This window comes from Nipponia nippon, unplaced genomic scaffold, assembly GCF_047370975.1.
Source record: "Nipponia nippon isolate SJK-2023a ecotype South Korea unplaced genomic scaffold, ASM4737097v1 scaffold_1, whole genome shotgun sequence".
Lineage (NCBI taxonomy): Eukaryota > Metazoa > Chordata > Aves > Pelecaniformes > Threskiornithidae > Nipponia > Nipponia nippon.
The window spans coordinates 94,316,716-94,344,034 of record NW_028262290.1 but is presented as its reverse complement, the minus strand read 5'-3'; the positions used below and the strand labels follow the sequence as shown (position 1 = coordinate 94,344,034).

Genomic DNA, 27,319 nt, shown 5'->3' with positions numbered 1-27,319 from the left:
CTACTTTTGGCTTAATTTTGTATTGCATTTTTCATTACCTCTTCCAGATAATGTGCTAGCAAAGCTGTGATTGATACCGAGCAGGTAAAACCTCTCATTCTACTCAGTAACCATAGGCCTTTGTTTATGGCTTCACATGCAGAGCGCTGTGTTTTAGAACCACCAGTTTCCATGATGAGCAACTTTTTCCATGTTGACAGTGCAAGTAATAGTTGAAAAAGTTTGGAGACCTTCTCTCTGCCTATAAATACCCCAAACGAATCTTTCTTAGCCTCTTCTGAGGTCTTGTAACTTAAACTATGTGGTAAAATCCAACCACTGAGGATTTATGAAGCTTGAGTAATGGTAATTTATTGACTTCAGTGTTCTTGCTCATTTACAAAGACAGTCAGCTGAAGGAGAAGCATTCATACTTTATTACTCTTCCTTGAACAATGACATTTTTATTTCTCAAGGATTGTTTTTCTTTTTCATTTTAATTTAAAGGCAAAACACAATTTCCCTTAATTTGACACATAAGAGAAGATTGGCCTGAGATGCTTTGAATTCCTTTTTTAATAATTACAAAATTCACTGTCCAATCTTACTTTCTAATAGCTGTAGGATTAAAAGTTGAAAAACAGACTGCTCAAGAAGAATAAAAGTCATTGCTGAGATGTCATCATTACTTTTTTTTCTACAATAAAATAGATACTTTTGACCACTCCTTCACAAATCACCCTAATTTCAGTGGATGCTCTGCTATTACTAATACCTCAACAAAATAATAGAAACTGTTATGAGAATAGCAGAACTAATTAAACCTGGGCACCTGTAAGTTTGTGTCCTAAATCATACACCAGCGCAAAACTACCAGCTCTGGCAAGAGCAAACACCAGCGATACTAGTCTGCTGTTGAATGTGTACGGGTTTGTTGGCTGTCTCAGGCTCACTGGAATATATAGCGTCTGAGTTTTGCCTGCTTTCCCTTAATGGAAAGCACTAATTTTGGTCTTTCTTCTCTCTCCAGCTGCCAGATCCCTGAAACTTATAAAAATATAATTATCTGTGAGACTCCAGCTCTTCTTTCAAATTTGGTTAAAATTAGCTAAGGAGAAAATTCACTAAAAGGAGCTGACAGACAGGAATCAGGCCAAAAATACATCAGCCATCATGTCAGTAGTGTGTGTCATGGGTAGCTGTTAATTTAATACTGTGTTTCTCCCAGACCAGCCTGTGGGGATAGCTACTCCAGTGTCCAGGTGTGATTGTTCTGTGCCCGCTTCAGCGAGGAGCTCCTTAGAAATGTTTGGGTCCATCCCCTCCAAGCACTGCTTTCCAGTCCTCATAGATTTGGGGGCACACCAGACTGCTCTGCACAAGGCAGGTGGGGCTGCCCCTATGGGTTTGCTTGTGGCTAAGGGCTTTAGGTAAGAGCAGCAACCAGGCTGTAACAGTTTGGGACTTGTTTCTGGAGGAAGACCAGGGCTCTCAGCAAGCACCAGCCCTCTGTGCACAAGTTGGTGTTGCTCTGTTGGCAGAAATAGGCAGAAATAACCTTTCTCTCTAGATCAGAGCTAACACAGCTCGCCTTGTTGCAGCTGCATTTTTGGCTGTACAAGATTCAGTCCAGCTCTTATGTTTTGAGCCTGTGTAGAATAAGGTGCTTTCAAGTGTGCAGTAAGTGCTGTATCCAAGGTACAACACCCACTTATGTTTGGCACTGTCACCCCAATAGCATAATATCTTGCATAGGCTCTGTTGAAGAGCTAGTTTTCGTTGCGTGGGGGGGTTACCAATTTTAGGCCCTGCTGCTGCAGAAGACCCATATGCCTGGATTTAACTTTGTGCCTGAGTGCATGTCTGTTGAAATCAGTAGGCATATTCGTGCAGTTAAGCTGCATAGGTTGTCCTGGCTGGGGTCTTTCTACAAGGTGTATTTAACATCCTATGTCTGCAAGGGTACCACAGCCACTATTGCACTGGTATAACGGAGATAGTAGTGTGTTACCTGCCTTTTCAAGGTGCCCTGCAGAGCTGAAGACTAAAAGAAGTATTTTTCCATTGCACGGTGAAATTTGGTGAAGAGATTTCCGAGAGAGCTCTAAACTAGTTAGCTGTAACTACTGTAAGCAATATAGCTGCATTAGCACAGAGCTCAGCTGGGTAAATTAGCATTGTGCAGCATAGACATACCCTAAATTTCTGGTATGGTTTCCTCAGTGACGCTTTTTCAAACCACAGCTTGAAAATAAAATATGACTTTTTTTCGCCCCTCCAAAACACGGTGCTAGGAAAGCTTGCATACATTTTTCTTTTTTATTATCTCGCAATCTCCTCTTTTAAAATAAATTCTAATCTGACTGACTCATTTTATTTCATTCTATTTTTTTTGCTTTTATTGGTGACATCCTCTCAATCATCTGAGCCTGGATTCTCCTGTAACCAAAGCTGTTTCAGATGGGGCACAGAAGATACTGTCTCTGCATTATAAAAGCTATTGTTTCAGTTCCCTCATGACCTCATGATGGAAGGCTAGACATGATCAGAAAAGGAACAGAGATCTATCATTACGTCTCTATATAAATCTATGCAGTTCTGATCGCACCATATCAAGTAGGATGCAGTAGGACTGGAAAATGCTCGGAAAAGGGCAAGAAGGATAATAAATGCTGTAGCTTTTATAGCATGAGAATAAATCATGTTCTCCAGGCTGGGGGGAAAAAAAGTGACTGTGGGAAGGCAGTTGAGGGGTGTCATGGATGTCTGCTGTGATGACTGGCATGGAGAAAGTGGTTAAGGAGCTGCTATGGGCTGCTACAATGCAAGAATACCTGGTGAAATCCACTGAGGGAACAGGCTTAAAAGTCTTCAAGAAATAACTCTCCTGGTGGTGATTGATAAGCAGTGAAACTCATTGCCACAGCATGTGGGCAAGACCAATATTTAAAAGGAGTTAAAATGATGACATGGATGAAGGTAATTACCTTGATGATAGTTCAGCAATGATTAAGGGGTTTAGTAGGTGGAAATAAGGAAGGTAAGGATGGGTTATTCATCTCAAAGGGAGAATAAGAAATTATTATTCTTAGTCCTTCTAGGAGTGGTTGCTGGCATCACTGTGTAACCCACTAGGTTATTCAAGGTACTAAGCTTGCTCTACCTGTGACAGCAAAACTACCATTTTGCACAGCGTAAGTTCTTAAGCTAAAGCATTGTAGAGCAAGGGAGAAAGACACAAAGCGCTACTGGCTGAGGTATATTTGCTCACTCAGTCTCCCAGAGGAAGAGTAGCATTATAACCGTACCTGTTTGAAAAGACTTCAAGAAAATGAAAATGGCTATGGTGTGTCAGAGATTGATGCCTACCCTGACGTACATCCCCTGCATCCCACAGTCAGGTGCTTAGGGAATTCCCAAGATTAAAGTTCCATCAGGATTGCTCTGTTTAATCAATTACAGTGGCTATTTTAGACCCCTGTAAATTGGAAATAAGGGCAGCGGATAAATGAGATACAGCCAAGATCATAAGAACCTATACAAGGCTTCAGTTCTGCAACTGTTTAAACATCCTGTAGAAGGTTCTAAGGAGAAAGTGTTTTTGCAAGGAGAGTCTTTGTTCAGTAGAGAATAGTCTACATTCAGTATTTGTTGAAGTCTTATATAGCTAACTTTTAACAGGTTGTAGTTTTCCGTGATGTTTGTTTAATGGCTACATGATGATTTTCTTCTTCCTGGCTCCAACATCCTAAGAATTTGATGAATAAATGGAGTGAAAAATCATGGACCGCTGGCATTTTTCCATCCTCTGAAGTGGTAGGAGACAAAGTTTTAAGCTTATGATTGATATATGGATTTTGGAGTTGGTTTCATGTTTGGAGGAGTAAGTATGAAGGTTCTGGGATCAGATAATTTCTGCCCATCTGAATGCTCATTCTGGGGCAGAATGATTACCAGAAACTGGACTGCAGGCATTAAAATACAGGTTTCAATACACAGAGTCTGGAGCTGGCTAAAACGATAGCATGAGTGACACAAGAAATCTGATCCCTGATCTTGGTTATGTGCAAGCAGTCAAAAATAGCGTTATTTTTGCTAGAAGAGTTTGTTCTGTCTCTGCCTTTATACCTGGCAGAGAGGCAGTAACTCCGAGGCACAAATCAGGAACTCCCACGCACAGCCCTTGATTGCTTCTTTTTCAACTCACCATGCAATTGCCATATGTGAATCTAGCAAGTGACACTTCCTAATGTAAAGCACTATCACTTTCCTAAAAGTATAAGCTTAAATAGACTGTATGATTGTGTAAATGAAATGGATACCAAACCTAGAATGTGAAGAAGGATAGACTTCTAATAGAGGACAAGTGCTCTCTCCTAATAACAAATGGTACTTATTGATACTGGCAGCAATAGGCCAAGAATTCAGATGTCACAGAAACCTGGATTTCTCTGTGTATGTGAAATGAAACCTAGAGAACAACGAGTATATTGAAACTCTGCAATGGCTGGTCAGGTTGTCCACATCCTTTTTTGTTTTCCTCTGCCTGTTCTGCTGCTGAGATAGTCAACACATAGATAGGGCAGAATGGCAGGTAATCACATCTGATGCTTCACTTTTCCAGTATTTTAAGACCCATCTTTCACAGATTCTCTGAGCACCCCAGTAATATGCATACAACTTATAGCAGAGAGTGGAGAAAAAAGTGAAGCAGCCTGGGAAATTTCTGTCTTAATCTCCTCCATGTCACAACAACAGCGCTTCTTCAGAGAAGAGCCAGAGCTAGCATGTGCCGGCACTGCAGGAGTGAGTAAGATGGATTTGGGTCTGGATCTCCAAAGCACTGACAGGTAAATTACAAAGGGCAGAATCTTCATTACTGGTGATTTAGGAGGCATAAAGAGACACAACTTGATTTGTGGACACCAAGTGGCGTTTTCAAGGCTGACAATTAATAATATGAAATCGACTTGTAAACTGAATGAATCTGACACAGGGTCATGGAGAGAAAATTAAATTTGGAAGCACTAGTGCCGTTATTCTAGCTACTTGTGAGAAGAGTGTGGAAGTGTGTTACCTTTCTACTTTTCTCCTTCCGTGCTTTTCTCCTGCTCTCCCACCCCAAAATTCAAGCCTTTCTTTGGGGATTTAAGTACTTAACTTCTTAATCTTGTAATTTGAAGTAACAAGACAGTCGGGTGACATTTTACTAGATGAAAACCATTGAGTCAGCCTCTCATAACTACACAACTGTTAAAATCCCCATATGACTAATCTCTAATTCCCAGCAGTCTACTGCAAATAAAATCATATATTGAACTGTGCTACTTTAATATCCCAAATAAAGCTCCCACACGACTTCCAGTTCAGCTCAGAGCTTGGTTAGCCTAATAGCATGGTGATGTTTATACAGATCACAGACTGCATTAAATAAAACTCTCTCCCCATAAATGTTTGTGGGAGACTATACTAAGATAAACAGTCTGTGAAATCTCCTTAAAAATGCAGGGTGCTTGGCCTCCTGTGAAATGGTATTTAGGAAGATTAAGCCACAACAGTACTTCTGAAAGTGTATCTTTACTCCTCCACAACTGAAGGACTATTCTGAAAGAAAGATTCCTTTGCCTAGGATGATTTTCGGCCCCATCCTTTCAAACTTGCATACAAAGGACCCTTTGGGAAGCAGCTTTCTTGGTTTGCTCTCCAGACACATGTTCCTGGGCCCAGGAGATCTCGTCTGCTCTGATTCCTTTTCCAACTAGCTGCTCACAGGTGATGTTAGGGAATGTATGATATTTGTACTCTTTCACAGTTTCTTCCTTAAGTTTCAAAGTGATGGGATAATTTCTGAGTTGGAGGCAAACGAAAAGATAGCAAGAATCAAGCCTGTGCATTTGCAAGGAAAAGATGGGGCATGTTCCATGCCTGTTTTTAATGGTATCCAACCCAGGGGTGGGCAAGAAGCTGCTTCTGGGCTTCCTGGAGATTGCAAATCATTGAAGTGTAGATATGTACAGCACAAGAGCTTTCTTCTGTGTGAGAGAGCAAAGTGTGGCTTCTCTGTCTGCCTTCAGAGGGACAGGCAGCACCTCAGGTAAGAGCTGTGGCAGGGCTGATGTCCTCCAGGCCCTCAGATGCAGAGAGGTTTGGGGATGGATCCAGTATCTTAGACGTGGAGGTGTTTGAGGTTGAGGTCCTGGCTGGGAGAGGCAGCATGAGTGGTAGGAGACCGGTACGTGGTAAATGAAAATTTTGCTATGTGGCTGGCTTGCTAGATCAGGAAGTCTTTCCCTTACCCACCTTTCAAAGAAGTGCAGTGGTACAATGGTGGTATATTCTGGCCCTGTAATATATACTGTATTTTCAAAAATAGCGTATATCTTTGCTAGCAGATGTGTTTCACTTAAACTGCAGTTTCAACACTTTTTGTAAAAAAAAAAAAAAAAAAAAAAATCAAAACCCTCAAGTGTTACCAATTACTGTGCTAACGAAGTTTCCAGCATGCAGTCAGAGCTGCCCTGGATGACACAACATTAGGCCTTGCATGTTTCTCTTCACTTAGCAAACACTGCAACTTGGAGGATGACCTGTGCCACTGTAGATTTTCATAGTATTTTTATCGCGAAACATACAAAAGAAGATCTTAGAAGTGCTGCGTGATGTACAGCCTTCGTGATTGCCGTCAGTGATATGTTCCCAGTACCCAATGTGGGAAAGGGAAATGCAAATGAAACATTTGTCTCATTGGAAAAGGCTCTGAACTGCTTGAATTGGAGGGACAGGCTGAGGCTGCTCTGCAGATCAGCACTCTCCTCTGCCTGTGCAGCGGAGAGCAGAATTTGCCTTTGCGCTTCTTGGCTGTTGGTACAAATTCGTGGTGCCTGCTCACCAGCTGGTGACATGAGGTGGTGGCTCCTGCCCCTGCCTGGGGGGGAGACCTTGCATAAAATTAATTGACGGCTGCAAACTTGGCACCTTTCAGCAGAGGAGCTAAAAAGGCACTGGCTCCGAGTCCGACTTCCCCCCCCGCTGTGGTCCCATTGCATGGGGCTGGCGTGGGGGGACGCGCAGCACTGCCCACTGTGCTGCAGCTGCTCCAAGCTGTGAAAAAGTACTGCTTTAGGGTTGTTGGTCCAGCAGCTGTCACGATCCCTGCGTGGATGCAGAATTTTAAAAGGAGCTGCAAAATGTCAGGGATTTTGTCTGTGTGACCTGCCCCTGCTGTGCAGACCAGAGTCGACGCGCAGCACGGAAATGCAGGTAAGATGATGCAAATAAGCACACAGACACGCACACATAAGAACTTTTGCTGGGTTTAATTGCAAGAGGGTATTTATTTTTCGGATATATGTTTATTTGTGATGGCTATCCACATGCCTGCACGCAGTGGGCTTTCACCTCCTTGTGATAGACGAGACCCTTGATCTGTCCAGGGTAGCTCCTGGGTTTTCATTCACTCCTCTACTTTGGGCTGCTATTTTAGTATTTTTATCTTAGCACCTCACCTGGCTACAGTGCCCAGCTGGAATTGCATTCTCTTGTCAGCTGTCTTGCCACCACTGTTCTGTAGACAAACAAGATGGGCAGCAGGACTGCAGCCTGGTCCTCATCAGACCTGGAGAATAGCACCTCTTCTCACATCAGATGTAAAAGTCTTAGGAATCATCTTTGCTATGATACTGTTTTCCCACAGAACAGATCCCGGCTTAATGGCAATTGTAGTTAAATGCTGAGAGAATTGAGATGTACCTGCAAAAAGAAAGGAAAAACTTTGAAGGCTGAAGTGACAAAAACATTTTGATTCTAGTCTTCTGTGTCTTTTCAGGTTTTTACTTTGTTTTTGTCACTCGTGTTTTTCTGAGACCATTTATGGTGCCAGTGAAAATCTAACTTGATCTTTTTCTTGGAAGTAATATGGTCTAGTTTGATCAACACTGGTCAGATGTTTCTAGTTAGAAGGGGAATGGAAAAGGAAAACTCTTTTCTGTTATATAAAACAAGTTTTGGTGTCCCCTACCCTCTGGCTTTTTAACAGCTAAAATGGTTTAGAGCAGGAATAAATTATTTCGTGTGAATATATTCTTAGAAGAATAGTACCCTGAGGTTTCCCAAGATCTGAAGTTACTTTTTAGGTGGTGCAGAGTTTTACTACCTGTGCATCTGGTATGTTTTGTGGGACATCAAAACTTAGGTCTGTTTGCACATTTCCACTTCCTAGACTCAAAGACGACAATCAAAATTTTGTCCCTTGCTTGTAGGCTTCTGGCTATTGCTTCTGGTTTCATTGTAATTGAAATTTAGGGACCAGGTGTTTTGCTTATTGACCTCATGCCATAGCTGCAAAAGGTGCAGCTCGTCCTCTGCACCTCAGTGGGGTGCTCACGCAAGGAGTCGCGGTTCCGCTCTTGCTGCTTCTTGTCCCTCCAAAAACCAAGGACTGCATATGTCTGGTCCTGACACTTTGCTCTAGGTTGTCTACAAAGCTTGTAAAGTTAACAAATAAACAAAGCTATCAAGCTTCATGCATTTATTTTGACTATATAACATGGACCTCTGGAGCCATGTTATTTCATATGACTTTCATGTGTCTATTTTTAAAAAGTAAGATTCTGATGTTGGTGGCTACAAAGAAGAGCTTGAGAACCAAAACTCATCAACGTCAGAATTCTGAAGACAAATCTCCTCAGAATTCATAATTGTTTAAAAAACTGTTCTGTGTCTAAAGCAGTCTGATGAGGAACTGAGTCATTAATTTTGCATGCTAATGGCTGGTGAGTACTGGTGAGAAGGCTGGGTATGCACTCCAGTGTGGATAAGTTTAATACTGATCAGATCTAGAAACATTGAGGAAAACTCCTGCACGTTTGGTTTTTATTGTAGGAAACCCTGCCATTATGCTATTGAGAAGCTTTTCAGCTAAGGAAGTATGTGGGACACTTTCATGGCATCTAGCCAAACATGTAAAATGTTGTATGAGAGAGTAGGGTAAAGATAGGTAAAGACCGAGAAGTTGTTAGTCTTGTATCTACACTTCCTGGGGCAGCTAAAAGGTAGGCGAGAGATCCCCTTTTGTTCTTGCCTGTGACTGTGTCTAGGCTAAGGTATATGCCTAAACAGCTCTCAGTTTCTGGTATTTTTGAGCATTGCTTTTTAAAATTCTTCTTACCGTTTGTACGTGCTTTTACCTGGTTCTTCGCAAGCACGTGAGGCCTCAAAGGCACGTAAACTGAAGCTCCTTCAAGTTTTTCATGTTTTTCATCATTTTTTCTTCAAAATAACAATAGAAAATACCACAAGGAAATCCCGTCTTGTGAAGTCTTTGCTTGAACCCATTTGCTGTTTCCTGATATGTTTGGTGAAGAGCTACTATGAAGCATCTGATCACATCAAAGTGTGTTTTCCAGCAACATTCATGCAAAGGATCCCGAGCAGAGATAAGTCTGCCTGGTTTTCTGTGCTAAGATTAACAGTGTGGCATAGCAGCCGCTCCACAGTAAAAGACTCTTTTGCATTTTTCCCACGTTTTCCCACGTCTTTAAAATGTAGAAAGTTATACTTTTGAACATGTTGAGAGCCAACAGATGTTGTAAATGAGACCTTTGAGGTGAGTGCTGTTAGAAGCAGTAACCTACCTGAGTGTTAATGCGGTACTTACCGTATACAGGTTCCACAGAGTAGTTTGTCTTAAATTTTAGGGTAAAATTTGTAGTATAGATGTCGTATGGAGAATACATTCTTTGGATTGATGGACTCAAGTCTAGATAGCAGGATAAAGGTAATATTAAGATGTCAGTTGAGAGCCTCCAAAATCTTCCAGCATGCAAAGACTAGGTCAAGCGCAGGGCAGAGGGATGGAAACGCTGGAGGGAGGTCCACTGTGATAAGTCTGGCAGAAAAAAAGCAGAAAAAGAAGTTTTTTGGAGATAAGGTGCCTGTAAGGAGTGGTGGGGGTTATACAGATTTTATCCCCTGCCTAGGTTCCCAGACAGAAGGCTGAGCATGCAGTACTTCTGGTAATCTGTTCTTCTGCTTAAGAATGGTCTTGGCAGAGATGCCACATGCACAGCATTGTATTAAAAGTAGATTTGATTATTTCTCATGGCAATAGTAGGGCAGCAGATGTGGCAATAGGAGGAGAAACAGTAAAATGGGTGCAAATGGATGCTCGTTTCGGTGGATGTTCCTATTCCGCCACTGCTTCTGCTGCTGGAAGAAAAGTGGTTGAGAGATAATACAGATGGCACAGCAGCCTGTCAGCTACCTTTCTTCATTAACTTAGACTGCAATAAAACACAGCTTTTTAAAACAAAGTTCAAGTAGCCAGAGCTTCTCTGTGGAAATTAATTTCCTCTGGAAGCTAGTTTCACATAACTCATCACCTACTTCACTGAACATTATTCAGCCCTGTCACTGGTGACAGAAGTGCCTGACAGAGCTGCTGGAAACTGGGTCATGTGGTGGATAAAACATAGCCCACTTTCCCAGGCTGCTTTTGGCGTAGACCTCCCGAGATCGTAGTAAATAATAAATACCTGCAGGCCACTGTGGGCGCTTTCTGCAATGTTGCAGAGCTCATCTTTGGTCCACGAGAGGAGGAGATCATGTAATGATATAAACCCATGAAGCAGGTATGCAGGGAGAAACTTTTGGCTGCCCATCTCTGTTTCTGAGCTGTTACCATGCTGATTTTTTCCCGAGTATGGGTAGGTGTATACTGTTGGACGATGCAACTTCTACCCTCACGGGCCTGCTTCCCAGGTTGGGGATGACTTTTGAGGACTTCATTTCTGTGGTGGTAGCAGCTGTGGGTCATTGATGCCTCACCAGTCGGACTGAAGGACAAGAAGGTCCTGGGTGAGCACCCAGCTATGGCCGGTTACAGGGGGAGATGTTTGTCTGCAAGATCAGCAGTCGCTGCCAGAACAGCCATTTCATGTCTCCCCCATAGAAAAAGGCAGTGGGCCACGTGGAAGTTAGTGTCTTTAAGAAGTCTTTGTTAAAAGTGCAAAGCAGTGCTGTTACAGGCTTTTTAAGTCATGTCTTTTACTTGAAAAGGAACTCACAGAGAACTAAAAAAAAGAAATTTATGATCTGTTTTCATGGTGTATAATTATCTATTCCTTTCTCTTCCCTTTCCCTCTCCCCTTCTCTTTCCCTTTTCTATTCCTCCCTAGAAAGGCTGGGAGTTTTCCCACTTATTAACAGCTTGTTATCCAGCCTGTAAATGCTGGATTTCAGTGCTTCCTCTCACTGGAAGAACCAAGGCACCGAATCATTAACAAGGCTATTCTTTGTGCCAAACGTTTGTCTGTGATTAATGTTAAGCAGACTTAAAAAAAAAAAATAAATGAAAATATCCTCTCTACTAAAATACTCATCCTGCAATTTTCTTCCACAAAAATGTATGTTTGGACAACTCTACTCACATTTTTCTTTTTTCTGTCAGAGTGTACTCCAAAGAATTTTTACCCTTCCTTCCTCACCACTCTGCTTGGATGCCTTCATAGCGACAGGACACAACATCCACGTGTGATCCCAAAAGTGAAGTTGCATGTTATGGCTGAGTCTTACAAACAACTTATATCTGCTGAGGAGGAGAGATCCTCTTCCTCTTTGTCCTCCCTGCCCTTGTTCTCAGCTGTGCAGTGTCGTGCTGACTCTGCAGCTTGTAAAACTTTTTACTGAACCAATTTCACCCCCATCCTGAAGGAAAACTCAATTGCTTTTCCTGTGATAATTTGCTGCTGGATTATGGGGTTGTATCAATTCCCAGAGGCTTCCAGCAAGCACCAGAGCCGGTGGAAGGTAAGCAAAAGATCATGTCTAAGAGTGATGTCGGGGGTGTGGGACTTCCCCCTTTCAACAGTGGCAGCAAAATGTTGGACGGGCTCAGCTGTCCTGTGCTGCTTCTCCACTGAGGTGGAGTCACTCATCACTTGAGCCATAGTAACTCACCATATGTGAAGTCTCAACCTGCCTCAGGAATGAAAGGTGTATGTGTTCACACAGAAATACTGTCCTGAATGTTCAGGCAAGACGAGTGTTCCTGCTGTCTCTCAAGTCACATTTCACCAGGATGAGGGCTGCTCTTACAGCAGCTGCTCTCTAGTAGCAATGTATCCCCTTGGTTGGGGATGGGACTATTCCTTCAGGGCATTTTTCAGGGTAAAGAGATGTGGATTTCATCCTTCCAGAGATTTTTTGATAGTGATTGGACCACGGTTAGCCTTGAGGTGATGTTAGTGAGAGGAAAAAATGAAGAAGAGACCTGCCCCCACTGGAAGCAGAAAATTGGATTAGCAAGTACAAATTGCAGAGGGCTACAGAAATATGAAAGACAATGCCAGTGGATCAACTCCCATTAATCTTGCCATGCTGTCAGCATTTCATCTATATTGCCTAGCAGTTACATCCAGGTTGCCTCCTCAGTACAGGCAAGTGAGGAAGCAGAGATCCCTCCTGGGAAACGACACCTCTGTTAGGCATCTGTCTCAGTTGGTGTTACACAAAAGAAAAGAGCAGGAATGGCTTTAATAGCAAAATAGAGAGCCCTAGCAGTCTGAGCAGCATGAACGTTACGTTGGTAGATGGGCACTGTTGCCTTTAATAGGTTATCTTTTTCCATTAGAAGACTCTTTAAATTTTTAAGTGGTGCACAAGCTCATAAGAGCTTTTACTGTGTGGGTTCCGATTTTCATGTGGGTTTTGAATGTGTGGGAGAAGCTGATGCATTAAGAACTGCTCATGAATCTCCTCTATTTCCAGTCTTCCCCCTGGGAACTATTGATGGTCATTTCATCTTTCTTATGTGACTTTTAAGATCCTAAAAAAAAAAAAAAAAAAAAAAAAAAAATGGTTTTCTGGTTGCTTCCCAGTGGCTGAAAATGAGAAGTAGAACATAAATTCCAAACAGCTTAGATTCAACTAAACCCACAGTTAGCGTCCTCAAAATTTATTTTTATGTAAGTTCCAAATAAAGTTAAATACCTGGAAAAGTAAAGAAAAAAATAGCAGAAAGAGATGACAATTTTTATATTGCGATTTGGGTTAAGAGTGCTTAAACAGATTTGCTGATGCACAATATATCCAATGGTATGACTAGCTTCCAGATAGGAGGTGGGGAACTGTATTAATGAATTATGGGTCTGATGAAACGTCATTTTTTTACCTATCATATAGATTTCAAATCAGTCAGTGTGTCGCACTTGCTTTCTTCTAATCAGAATGCTGCATATTCCAAAACATCTTTTCCCTGGTGTTTTGCAGCTAAAGTAATTTCTAATTTGCTTTAAAACTTGTTTATGGGTATGGAGAGAAGCTCAGTCATATAGAGAAAATGCTCCTCACTTTGAAGATCTCTTTTGAAGGGCTGATGGAGAAATGCCCTGAAATTAAAGGTATTTTCAGATTCAGAGAACAAAGTGGAGAAGCACACAGACCTAAGAAAGGTAAGCGACTTATCTATTGGAGAAATTGCCTTGAAGTAAGTGAGATTATTTCCCCAGAGATCATTTGGTCTTAGGAGTCAAATTGTCACTAAACAAAAAGCCAAATCAAGAGCAGCAAATTGATTTTGCTTCCGGTGTTTCCTCCATTTTTTCCCTAATTAAAAAGTGAAGAAGGATGTGGTACATCCAACTGTTTTTTTTTCCTCACAGTTGCACTCTTCCCTGAAGAACCTCTTCACTGTATCCATTTTATTGGGGGTGTGGAATGAAAGCTCCTAGTTTAAATTTTCGGAGGTGAGCACCTACATTCAGCTTAATTGGAAAAGCAATGGTTTTACAGACAGCAAACGCCTGCATCTCTGCCTATTGTCGGGGAAATTTGTATGTCCAGTGTCTATGAGAAAAGAGACACATACATAGATGTGAGGTGTAAGCATTCGGGTCTGGTTTTGGTCGGAGTGATCCAGTCAAACACATACAGAAACTCATATTGGGAAGGGGAAATGAAAACCTAAAAAAAAAAAAAAAAAACAAACCAACAACAACAACAACAAAAGGAGTTCAGGTCTCTCTCTTCTTGACAAAACTTGGCGAGTGTGGCGAGTGTGTCTTTTGTGATCATCTGTTTCTTCTCCCAATATGTGCACGCATAAAGACTACGTGTTTCTTCCTGCTTCTTGGTCTTGCACAACTTTCCTTCGCTGCTCCTGGACACCCAAAGCACTTTGCACAATACTTCCCTTTTGGCTTCTCATTTTCCCATATCTGACGCTAGCATTTCTCACCAGGTTCCTTCTTTCTGTTATTCACTTATTAAATGAATGCTTTCTCCCCTGAGTTAATCTTTTTTTTCCTGGAGAACGGATGATAGGGGTGTACAAAATACATCCAAGCACTGCTTGCATGTTTGGAGACAAGAAAAGCAAGGCGCCAGCTCTAGGGGAAAGCTCAGGGTTTGTGCTGTGTAATTTATGTTTAATGCTGCAGCAGAACCTGGGTTTTGTGCCTGGGTTTTCAAAGATGTAACTGCTGTGACATGTTTTGCAGCTCCTCTTGTGCGTGAGAGAGTAAAGGACACTTTGACTCACTTGAGATCCCTGGAAATGTTAAAAAAAGAAAAGGAAGAAAAAAGTACAAGAAAACACACTCATGGAACTGCTGAGGTGATGTAACCAGGTGTCTTTTCATGTGTATCCTTTATTTTCCTTTCTATCTCATCAAATTTAAACGAGCTAATCCTATGAAGGATTAAAGCTGTAATGTCTCTATGCCATGTTTTGGTGTTCTGAGCTTTTCTCATGGGTTAGCATTTAGAGCTGTAATGAGCTTTGAGGTTTGGTGGAAGCAGAAGATGCAACTATTTACACATGAAATGGTAGAAGGTAGTGTCTTTTCCTTGGTGAAGGGGTGTTCTTACTTTCAGCCACGATGAAATCCCTTCAGTCAGTCATATGGTCCTTTAAAGCACCTGAAAATGGGATGTTTCATTTGGGTTCACTGAGACCTGATTTGTTCTTTCTGGGTAGGGGGGAGGAGAGCTGATGCTAGAGGAGAGATGGCCTGGACACAGTTCCTATTCAGCGTGCCAAAACCAATTCTGCTCTGCAGAGGCAGCTATGCACCTCTGTGTGATGGCATGCAGAGCTCAACCATTACTTCTTTAGAAATGCAGAGGGGCTGGCACAGCTAGTGCTTGGGCTGGGGCCTGCTGCTACCCTTGCTGTCAAAAAAGGTTGCGTTTGAGTTCAGTGGGAACAAGGAATAGCCTGGAGAGAATAAGAGAGTTGTACAGAAAATTAGTGGACTATTAGAGATGTGGAGAACATCATGCTGTGACCTGCTCTGGGAGAGAGCAGAAGAAACTGGCGCTGATGGAAGAACCAGGAGCGCTGCCTCCCTGTGAGAAAAGAGAATAAGAACAGCATCAGGCAGATGGGCAATGGCACCTGTGTTTTCTGGAGATGTGAAGCAGTTTGCTGCAGGACTGGTTGGCTTGATTTTATCCAGGCAAGGAAGATGGTATCTTCTGGTGGTATCAGGGCTGGGAAGCTTCATGTTGTAGCCTTCCTGTTGCTACATGATGGGCTTCGTGGTATTTGCTTAGGTCTGGCATATCTCGCAAAACAAACGTGAAACCTGTGTGTGGAAGATCTGGGGCTTTTTGGCAGCCCTGCTGCACAGTGCATCTGATCTCTGCCCCAGGGGTTGCCCAGTTGCTCCTTGGCTCAGCCATGCTGGGTGCCTGGGCAGCATGCATGGAGCAGTCCCGATTCCCCAGGCTTACACCAGGCTGGTGACCAAGGCTGGCCGGCTGCCTGCTGCCAAAGCCAATGCATCTGGGCAGTGGTTTTCCTCAGAGTTGTTTCCAGGCCCATCATGCCAACAGGATAGGAAGTCAGGAAATGTGCGTGTTTGCCTGTTGTCAATTAATGTCTTTTATAAACACCTTGGGCTCCATTCAAATCACACTGAAGTCAATAGGATTCTTTTGAGTCTGAGGAGCTGGACCTGGCCTGTTTGTAGCCACATACTGTGAAAAACCAAAGAGCCAAATTCAGGGTGCATTTCCCTTGCACGCTAATATTTATTCCCATTACGATTTTCATTCAGTGTGTCTCTACTTACAGCCATGATACTTTGGCCCATGGTCCCTGCCTGAAGCCCTTTGCTATCCAATATTGACTTAGTAATTTCCTACTGTGACTAATAGTTCAAAGAAAACACCCTGGGACTTAATCTGTCCTCTCTCCCACACTTTGTTGTGTTTACTCCGGGTTGAGATTGTCCTGAGTATAAATGAGAGTTGGTCACGAGGAGTCTGAACAATTCTCCGTAATGAGAGAGAGTTGGTTACTTCCTGCTCCATACGGTTAGATGTTCACATAGGGAAGTCCTGGAATTGAAATCCTGTCTTCCTGCAAGTGCATAGCACAGACCCAGGCATCACAGGCTCCTTACCTGCTCCGAGTGGGAAGAGTTTATTCCTTGTTCGTGGCCCTTGTAGAAGCAACTTTCAAAAAGTCACAGTGAGTTCTAACTGTAATGTACTTACATGTCTGCTGTGGAAAGGACTGGCTCCTGAAACTAGCTTTTAAAGGTCTAACTCACTCTGATCTGACCTTCCTAGTTATTTGCAACCACAGTTTGACATTTGGATAATTAAGCACATAATTTATGGCTGAAAAGGGAGTGCAATTTTTTTTTTTCCTGGGATCTGACCCAAGATGTGGATAGGTCATGCTAATAGGAGTCCTTATATCTCTTTCCTGACATCAGTAAACTCACCCTGAGTAAGGTTATAAAACTTATATCGGTAAGTCTTGGCTCTGAGAGACAGCAGGTATGGAAAACCTCTACTGAAGTGAGTTGGTACTGTTCTAGTTAGCGTGCTTCAGGGTAGTCTCAAAGGGGTCCCTGCTATCCTTTCTTCTACATGAAGATAATGCTTGTATTAAATATTTATATGGGCGGAAATATTTTCTTTGTGGTTGGCACTGTGGTTACACTATAGCAAGATAACCCGTGCAGTTCCTGTGAAACCACTGGTCTATCTAACTGACACAATATCCGCTGGGGTGAATAATAAGAATGGCCTGCTTCTAAAATGGCTTGACAGGCCTTACTTTATTGGTTATGGCAGGAGTACACAGCTGGGATGGGGGAGATCATTTGAGCATGCAATGGGAGCACAACAGCTCAAGCAAACAAGCACCTCTCTTGTCATGAGAAGTCATGTTTCTGGAAAGAGCTTTCCACTTGCAGAAAGCCACCTTTTGCTGTATTTCATGTTTCCGCATTTTCTGTAAGTTCAACAAGTATGCACATGCAAAGACGAAACTAGTCCCTGCTGTAGCTTTATAGGAGCAAAGAAAGCTTTCATGAATGATGAGCTGCCTCGTACACAACTCGCCAACAGCAGCCATGGCTGGGTGCGCCCTTACTCTTTTGGGCAGGCATAATGGTCAGTAATTGCTGCATGGCACTTGGCTGCGATTTGGGTGGGACTTTTTTCTCTGAGCACCCTGGGTGAGTACAAGGGGCTCGTAGCTGTTGTCCTGCTGGAGTTAGATGTAGCATGTTTAAAAAGATACCTACATTACACTTGTCTAGAAAAAGCTTTCTTGCTTATAGCTTTTTTTTGTTGAACGCTCTTCATATTAGTTTAGATTACAGTTGTACTGCTCACCCATTGTAAAGGTGGTGTGTTGGTGAGGGAGGGGATGGGTCACTAGAGGTTGGTCCTAAACTGGACTTCTGGATCCAAATCCCATGAAACTTCAGAGGGGGGAAAAAAAAAAAATAATCTGAGTCTCATATTGAGCTCTAAGGCTCTGGGTCATGGCTGATGGGCAGCTCTAACGCTGGACTACAGGATAGGTGCACAAAAAACAGTTGTGCTGTCCAAGTTTGTTTCTGAGCTGTATGACACTAGCTAATGCCTAATGCAGAGGCCTCTCAGACCAGCTCTATAATGTGCTGCAATCTGCTTATGAGAGGGAACTTGGAACTAGTTCTTGTGTTGGTAAACGCTCTCTAGAGCTTGTAATACCAGAGCTTGCATGGACATGACCTTGTGCTTTTTAGAGACGTGCTTTCCAAACCTCACCTCTGTCGTGTAAAAGGTGTAGATGTACTTGAACACTCAGATAGTTGACTCTGTGCCCACAGGTCAGGAGCACGTTTCTGTCACCACTATAAATACAGTAGCTGTGTTTTTCCTGACACCCTGTAAATTTCCTGCAAGGACATCTAGGAATATTTCTTGGTTTACTTTAGATGGTATAAGTAGCCCCGTAATGGCCAATGCTCTGTTTTGTGATACAGCTTTAGGCTGCTGTTATTTCGCATGTTTCCAGTGGTGCAACTGGTTCCCCTTTCTGCATATTACAGTGGGGAACTGGTCTTGTAACATTTGCCAACACAGTTTCTGTTTTCTCACTAGGATCGTTTCAAGTGAAGGAAAAATGGGCTGATTTACGAGGATGGGGTGTTCTCTGCCACTCCAGAGGCAGAAAAATTTCCTTTCATAAATGATTTTCTTTGTAACCAGTTTGAAGTCTCCTCTTCCTTGACCTGTCAGTATATAAGAGTTAAAATGGAAAGAAAAAGCAATGAGAACAAGCCTTCTTGGTAGTAGCCATTAAAGCTACAGCCTGGCCTTCTTGCCACTCCGTGCTTTCCTTTGTGGGACGTGAGCCTTTACTGACCTGCTGAACAAAGATGATCAGGTCAAATGAAAATCAGGCTGTAGGTCTTCAAAGAGCCATTTGTTTTGCAGGGACACTGAATATCTAGGCCTCAGCTGAAGGCTATTTTGAAGCACGATCTGAAGAAAGCACAATAGTTTCTCTTTTTTTTCTTTTTTATGTATTTTTGACTTCTTGGATTTCTCATCACCCAAAAAACATGCGACCAGCTGAATGGTATTGAATGTTTTTTAGCCTCTAGAACTGAAAACACTCTCTGTAATTGATGGTTTGTTTTAAGACCACAGGAAACTACTTGTCACTATCCATTAATGAGCACTTTGCTAGCTGTTTGCTATCTTAAGAAAAATAGATGATGAAGCAGAAAACCCCACCATCCAGTCTGCTGTTTTTGTCCCTCTGTCAAACTAATACTGAACTAACTCTCCACACAAAATACCATTTTCATCATCTGTGTTCACTATTTTTCCTAGCCTCATTAAAACCTGCCAGAATAAGAAAAAATGAGCTAAATTCACAGTGAGCTCATTCTGTCTTGGGAGCAGGGAGGCTGTTGCTCTTCCCGGAGATGGTGGCCGAGTCAAGGCCGGACCCTATTCAGTGCGAGAGGGGGAATAACTACCCTGGCACATCAGTAGGCATCTGCAGTCCAGGGTGGGCTATTCGGGAAATAATTTGGCTATTTTTCCTATGGGAAAAAGTGGTGGAGAAGACAGAGGGGCAGAGATGTTGACCCACGTTCACAACCTGACTGTGTAGGCAGAATGGCAACAATGTCATCCCCACCCAACGGGCATGTCTGGCTGTAACAGCAATGTAAATAATTTAGCAGTGAGATTTATGTGCTTCTTTCTCACTGCAGTGTCTTAAATTGTATTTAGTCACATTCAACAAGATAATTACCCTGAATTTGTGTGCTAATGGCATGTTAATATGTAAGACTGGAGCTGACATCTTCAGGTCACTGATTAAAAGGGAAAACCTCTCTTCTCCTCTCAAAAAAGTGTGAAAGACTTTTTTTTTTTTTTGGCAAGTTTTCAAAGGCACAATGGAATATCTCTCTACAGGTTAAATTCACATCTGTTTGAATTCAAGGCTCTTTGGCTGTAAAAGTTCACTGTTTTGCTCATTCTCAGTAATCAAACCAGTGCATTAGACTTCATACGTATGCTCTATACAGAGGATGATATAGCAATTGCTTTGTGAGAGGGGAAAAATGGAGCCATTTCTTGCAGATAAAGTATTTCTTTTTAAAAATTGGAAAAATTCCCTTTTTGTTTATTTGCTGCTCTGAATAATTGATGTTTTTCTGTTTTCCACAGCCATTTTCTGACATGCAAATAGCAATTTATTTTTATGTGGGATAAAGCCTTCCTGTGTGCTTCCCACTATGTGAAATGGGGTTGGAGGGAAATATGCCTTTTTCCATGAAAATACTAATGTCTGAATTAAAGTATGACTCAAGTGGGCACTGTTCTAAGCAATAATATCAAAGTTGTCGCAATTGTGTGTGTGGGCTTTAATGTTCCTGGATGGTACTTGCAGCTAGTCTGTAGATCTACGAGCCACGGCAACTGTTAAAATCTCTCTGAATCTTAGGTGGGGCCCAAATGACGTATTTCGAGGTGCTAATAAAGTAATCTGAAGACAAAACAGAGAACTAACTGCAAAACAGGGCCAGCTGGGAGCATAGGTGATGTAGGCTGTTGCCTTGGGTGGCAGCAGCCTGCCAAGTGCACAGCAAAATGGTCATGTCTTCATCGCTTGCTCTGCCTCTGCCAGCGCCTGGGGAAATCAGGTTTGCTGCTGCTGCCAGGGCAGGGATCAGGATGTGTGAGATTGGGGCCAGCTGCTTTTGTCAGTCACTGCTCCTGCCTGGTGATTTACCTTCTGACAACAGGAGCTGCCTGAGATGATATGTATGGGGTCACAATTTAAGCGGATGCTTTTTTCTCATGAACGTAGACATAATCCTTAGTAACTGTGGTGGCTTGTTCAAATCCTGCAAGGTTTGTAGCCTGTGTGAGCATGGGCAGAGTTTCTGCTATGTCCCTGCTACCGGCCTGTGGTGCAGCCCGGCTGGAGGCCATAGCCCTTCTCATCCTCATCTGTCCTCTGAGATGAATTTTATACAAGTGCCTGGTGTTCCCGTGGATGGGATGTGGCGATGCAGTTTGGAGCTCTGACAGCTCTGCAGTGCATGCAGGGTGGTTGTATTTTCCAGCAAATGGAGGTATGGATGTTGTCGGAAGCATGGATAGTGAATTTCAATGTAAAAGTAAAGTAAATTTCATGACGGTATATAGAACTTATGTCATGTGAAGAAAACTTTATTAAAAGTTCAGGCCCCTAAAGACATGAGTCTGAGGTTCTGGAGTCAGTGTCGCTTGTGGCTGACAGGCTCCTTATTGCTTTGACCCTCTCTGTCCACACTGATAAATCTTGATAATTAACGAAGTCAACTATTTGACTCTCCTTTACAAAATGATTCTGTCTTCCATGATCTTGCACAGCAAACTAATGTTAAGGGAAATCCCCTTGTGGTTTCTGGAGACAGAACCCTTTGCACAGCATAAGGATCAGTTCAGAGTGTCTTTCTAAGGGATGTATCCAACTTTCACCATCTCATTTCATGACTTCTCTCTTCAGTAAGAAGTCTTAGTGAAACATAAGTACAGTCCCAGTAGTGTACTCAAAGGCTGAAGCAGAGAGCTAAACGGAACTGGGCAGAAAATGTTATGTTCCAGCTGGAAAAGTGTCATTTTTCTGGTAATCCTCGCCCAGTGTCTACACATACTCTTCAGGCAGTTGTATTAGAAGCAGTTGTGGATACTGCAGTATTGATTGGTTTCAGGAACAGAATGGAAAGTATTTCTTTGAGAGTTTGAAAGCCAGAAATCATTTTGCAGTTGGCTGTGGGATGGATGTCATTACTTCTGAAAGCAGCAGCACAGGGCAGTGTGAACAAACATCCCAGGCAAGGCTTGCTCAGGTGGTGATCTTTTGAAGCACTTCCTCCCTCCCCCCCCAATTATAGAAGTATTTGTCTGAGGGACTACATTGGCCATTTTTAACCTGGATTCCATTAATTAATGTCACAACAGTCATCTGCCACTGCCATAGTGTTTTCACTGGCAGAAAGTGGTGGTAGAGTACCAGAAACTGGCAAATACAGGTTTACAAGTGAATTTATTCTAGTAACTATAAAAGGTAAAGGTTTCTCCTTTGCTGTTCTAAGAGACAGCATTAAAGACAGCATTGTCTTTAACCATCTTATGCATCTGTTTTTAGAGATATTTCTGTATGGTTGCAAATTACTACCTTATTGTGGCTGACCAAGTGAGCTCTCCTCAGTCAGCTGAGTTGTGGCTGCTGAACACATACCTTCTTGTAACCTATCCCAACTGCTAAGGAAAATATATCAGCGTAAACTGCTCCCTGACTGTCTTCGGTTTAATGTAACCCTCGTGTGGCACTTCAGATATGAAAAGAAAAATCCAGGTCACTGGAGCTCTGTTGTTGATTGTGGTGAGGTTTCAGATGTAACTGCTTCAGGTTGCTTGTATTTAAGCACCTGAAGTAAGACCTTGTTCAGTTTTGGTCCATGAAATTCAACTCCCTGCTTTTGTGTATGACTAAGCCTCACAGGGAAAAAAAAAAAAGCTTTAGAAAAAAATCTCTGATTTTTTTTTTTTTTGGTAGAAAAAAATATCTCTGTAGAATAACTGAAATTTGTCAGAAATGTGTCCAGGCTCTCCAGCTACATGGTTAGCTCCAAGTTCACCACAAAAGCAGTATCTTCCATTGAGACTGCATGAAATGGGTATGCATTCACTGGTACTTCAGTAGTGAGTGAGGCAGTATATGTTTTTAGCTACATTTTTTTTTTTTTTTTAACATAAAGAGGAGCATATTTGATCTCTTCAAAATTTGGCATTATGGTACGCGAGGTGAGTTCATACTTACTTTTAAATGTGCAGCTGGTTTATGGTAGGGAGTATCTGGCTCAAGGTTGCCCCTCACAAAAGGGGATGTCTACTCTGAAAAAGTCTGTAATACCTCTGATGGACATACACAGTGCCTGAAACCCTTTGGAGTGCTGCAGATTGAAACTTGACCGATCCTAGGACCAAACTAGATGACTAGCATCAAAGAGGCTTCAGTATCTGATGGGGAACTTTAAGTCAAAGTGCTGATTAAAATGAAAGTCAAGTTATTTTCAAAATATATATATTCCTGGCAAATAAGTTACAATTTATAGCCTTATTGCAGAGAAAGGTACTCTCAGTAACTCTAAGGCACTGTTATCTAAGCACTGGTACTGCCACTGCATTGCCTTATGGCAGCAGGAGCAAACCACTGAATGATGAATACTTAATGAAAAGGTTGATGTATATCTGCAGTGAATCATTTGCTGCAGAATTGTAAATAAAACAGTATTTTTAATTCACTGCCTAAGGCTACTTAAGTATACCATGTATGAGTTATGTCCACACACAAGAGAAGCCATGGTTAGAATAAACTGGGCTGCAAATTTGGTAGCATATATATTTTTATCTGGTGGCAGTAGGAGGTGTCTGGATCAATTTTCAACATAGGTATGTGTGTGTTTGTATGTCTGTGCACTGAAAGTTAAATGTTCAGATGTGCCTGATTTAAATTCATCTGTCCAAACCCCCTCTTTGTTCCCCCATCCTTTTCCTCTGCTGTGTGTCTGTTTGCATTAAGACAATCTTCAGGTAGGTGGTCACACTGTATTTTCTCACTTTGGACTTCTCACCTCAGTCAAGATGGATGGTGCTTTTTCATTTCCTTTTATTCTCCTTTATGTTACTTCATACACGTCCCCTGAACCCCACACTGAATACAGACTTTCCTCAGGGACTGCAAATACTCTGATCATAGTTTCTAAGCTGTTCATGAACACAGGTGGATTTCTGCCTGCAGCTAGCACTGCATAAGGTGAAGTGTTGTTAACCCCATTTTATATGTGAGCCTCTGAGATGCAGATGTTAAAGCAATTCCTGCCTGATATGCCCACTCATTTTGGATTCTGTGTCGAGGATATGGGGGACCAGAGTACTTAGCATTTTGTTCTCTTCTTGTATTTGCATTTAAAGCACAGCTCCCATTGACCTGTAGTGGAAGGTGGGAACTCTTATGCGTTATCCACGTACCAAATGTCCCAAACTGGACATCTGGAAAATGAAACATGGGTATGTTTATGATGCTGGCTTATAAAGTGTCTTGGGGAGCTTCGTGATGTAGGAAAGCTGTGCCCAGAGAAGGGTGAAAATGTTGTTTTCCAGGGTGGCACAGAATTGCCAGTACTACAAACCCGCCCTTTCAAGGCAGTTTGGAAGACAGTTCAATCTCTCTTAGTCAAACTTGCTGTTGGAATTACAGCTTGTGCCCACGTCGGGTGCTTTGGCTGTGCCTCTCTCTCCGATGTTGACCATGTAGGTGCTTTTTACTGTCAGCCCCTGTCTCCATTGCTCAGTTTGAGGGTGAGGACCTCTGGGCCTGAACAAGAGAAGCTCCTCTGCAAAACCTAACGCATTTCCATATCTTCCCTGTGGACTTTTTTTACCCCTTTACAGTCAGCCCCAGAGGTTCCCATCTACAGGACTTGGCACAGAGGCAGTTTTTCCTTCCTCCTCTGCCACACTCCTCCTAATCACCTTGCAGGAGGGGATTTAGGTCAAGAAGAGGGGCTCTTGCTCTACACCATGAAGTCTCCGGCTACTTGTGTGGGTATGCAGGAAGGCAATCCCTGACAGCTTCATTTGTAAAGCCACCTTATCTCCAGGTTTATTATCAAAGGGAAGCACTGCACCATCTCCCAACTTCTGTGATTGTGGGTCCTATCAGACCAGAGTCCACTTCAATATGCTCCCTTTGTGTCCAAAGCAGGATTCAACCTATATACTGAATGAGGCTGGAAACTGTGGGAAAATACTATATAACTAAACATTGGATCCTGGAGTATACAGTCCATGGGAATTAACTAGGGTTTGCACAGGCATCTCCTGACTTTTGAGGGCTGGAATTTGCCACGCTTTATTTCTTTGAACTGAGGAGTGTGGACTATGTGCCTGGTCTTTCTGAAAGGGAGGGAACTAGCCTCTGCAGTCTGCCTGAAAATGGGTCTTTGGTTCAGTTTCTTGCTCTCTGCGGTTATTTGATTTCTTAAGACTGACTTCATTCCTGAACTTGAGCACCTTCCTTGACAAGTAGCCTCACAAGTTCAAAGCAACATGCTACAAAACAGCACTAGTATGGAGATCAGCATCTGGCAAGACTGGCTGTTTTAAGTGCTGTAGAAAAATAGCAAGAAAATAAGCATATGTGAGACCAGAAGGCCATTTATCCTACTAGCAATTCTCATATGTGCTCATTCAAGCTTACTGTGATGTACCCTGGGGACTCAGTCTAATGGTAAAAACATTAAACTTTGTCATTAAGGGAATGGACTGTGTAAGTTGGTTGGAAGGGTACCCAAGAGGTTTTATTACTTTTGCCTATGATGTTTATGGTAAAGCAGCTTCAATTTTCTAGGAATCCATCTTATTTTGTTTTCTTCTGAGACTTCTCTGTTATAAGAAGTGTTGATTTAAAGAAACTATGCGGAAATAAGTAGTAAATTTCTCAGAAATGTTTCCGTTCTGTTTTTTCCAAATGTTGTAGGCATCTAAAAATTTCACATTTTTCTGAGAGATGGGATGAAAACAGAGCCGAAGATCAGCTTGGGGTTTTGGCAAACAATACATATTCATGCAGCCAAAGAGAGTGAGAGTAACTTGATATTGTACTAGCCAGGGTTGGTGGGGAGCAGACACACCTGGTTTAAGTATGTTAGGTGAAAAGAAACCAGGTGAGATTCAAAAGCCAGAACTTCAGAGTAGTCTAGCAGGTGAGAAATTCTCTTAGGATCATCAAATCCTGCTCCTGTTTCATTAGAAAGGAGAACCCTGGTCTTCAGTGTCCCAGGTGAATAACTTTATCATTGGAACTAATGGAAAAAAGTCACAGACTTCCCCCTTTGTGCTGACTTGGTGTGAAGCACATGTGAAAAATTCCCCTTCCTCGTTTTCAGATTCCTCCTGCTTGGATTCAAACATTAAGTCTGATCCCAGATTGATTCCATTTTCCCTTCTCTTGAATTTCAAAGTCTTTTCGAGGGGGATCCATCCCAATGTAATTCACTATCGCTTCCTCAGGCCCCTGACACAAGCCGTTGCAGTGTGGTTCCTTGCAGGGCTTGCCGAGTCCCAAGGGGGTGGCAGTGAGGGAGTCAGCCAGAGCTGCCTTAGACAACGCTGGCTTTGAGCTGTTACTGCTTCAGCTCTCAGCCTGACAGAGAGAAACAAAATGGAAATTAATCAGGAGCATGAACGAAAGTGGATGTGCTCCTGGTACCGGTGGAAAAGGCAACCCAGAGGCCTTTGGCAGGGGATTATAGATGTCAGCTTTTGTGTTTCCTTGGTGAATGAGTCACTGTGGCTGTGTGTCTTCCCTTTTTAAGCATTCACAACAACGTTTTTTCCCTGTTCATATGACTACTTCCAAATACTAACTTCAGATACATCTATGTGGGCTTTTGCAGATCTGTATGAACTCTCTCTGTTTTGCTGGATAGAATCCAGCTTTGACCCAGCAGCTGTTTAGCCATGTTAGCAGGGTCCAAAACCTGGCCTGATCTCTCTGGCAGGGTTTAAAAGCTCAAGCTCAGATTTTGCTAGCTGGCTTTCCATTGTAAGAGTGGGTTCTTGTGCAGATGGATCAAAATAGAGGCAGACCGAGCTTGCAGTTACTTACAAAGTAAGGCTGACTTTATCCTATGAACTTGCAGTAGAAGAAACAACAAACCTAAATAGCACGTCAGTTCCTGACTCCATTTTTCCTTGCTTCTCCTGTTCTGGGAGAGCTGCTACCTCGTCAAAATACAATATGTATGGGAGAAAATACCAGAAAGAAAATCAAGCAACATATGGGATGTTCTCATCATATTGAATTTTGCGGTGGAAGATGGGACTGTTCCCTGCGACACCACGTACGAGAGATCATGCTGTGGTATATAACTTTAATTTGAACTTTGTCGCTGCCAGTTTTGTTGTGCCAATGTTTGAGTGCTCTGCTGAGTCGGCACCGCCGGATGCAGGTTTTTCCTTATTCAGTGCTGGCAGGAAGCGTTGCACCAGAAGGGTGGATACAGAGCAGGGTGGCTGCTGGGTGCTTGCAACGGGAGATAATTTCCCGAGTGGCATGAGACAGCATGGTTTGTTCATCTTGTAAAAAGCCCAGCTCTCATGGCATTTTCCTCTGATTGCTAAGTCCATTGCAGAAGAGTAAAAACACATGACACTTAAAAATAGGCTATATCCCGAACCATTGCAAATGCCATCTGTTCTCAAAGGAACAACTGGTAGAAAAAATAACCTTGGGTTGAAACCTTGCATGAAGTTGCCATTTAAAATAAGCAGGGTTGGCTTTGTTATTTTTATTTTTTGGAGGTGTGGAGAAAGGGCTGTTCGATGGCAACTGAAAGAAAACAGAAATGTGGAACTAGAGTGTACGTGTTACAGGCATGTAGAGAAGTCGTGTCATGAAGACCTGTTAAATAGCAAACTCTGGGATCTAAAATCATAGTGACACTGGAAGGGACCCATTAACTGTTTTAAATCA

General features: G+C 42.5%; 2 long non-coding RNA genes across 5 annotated transcripts in view; one reads left to right on the top strand and one right to left on the bottom strand.

Moving 5' to 3' along the window:
- Positions 1 to 7,276: 7,276 nt before the first annotated feature.
- LOC148057482 (uncharacterized) lies at positions 7,277 to 11,537 on the bottom strand. Of its 2 annotated transcripts, XR_015705942.1 has the most exons (4): positions 11,406 to 11,504; positions 10,512 to 10,811; positions 9,635 to 9,865; positions 7,277 to 7,728 (listed from the first exon to the last, which is right to left on the bottom strand). It is a non-coding gene; the product is annotated as an uncharacterized LOC148057482 (long non-coding RNA). The 2 variants fall into 2 exon arrangements; XR_015705941.1 differs by lacking the exon at positions 10,512 to 10,811 and having other exon boundaries at positions 11,406 to 11,537.
- A 2,098-nt stretch (positions 11,538 to 13,635) lies between these two features.
- The window catches only part of LOC148057481 (uncharacterized), a 55,659-nt gene continuing 41,975 nt past the window's right edge, over positions 13,636 to 27,319 (top strand). For 2 of the 3 annotated variants that reach the window (XR_015705930.1, XR_015705931.1), the window contains exons 1-2: positions 13,636 to 13,721; positions 14,475 to 14,590. This is a non-coding gene — a long non-coding RNA (uncharacterized LOC148057481). Of the gene's footprint in view, positions 13,722 to 14,474; positions 14,591 to 16,403; positions 16,454 to 27,319 lie in introns of those variants that run through there. The other variant, XR_015705935.1, reaches the window with a different exon arrangement.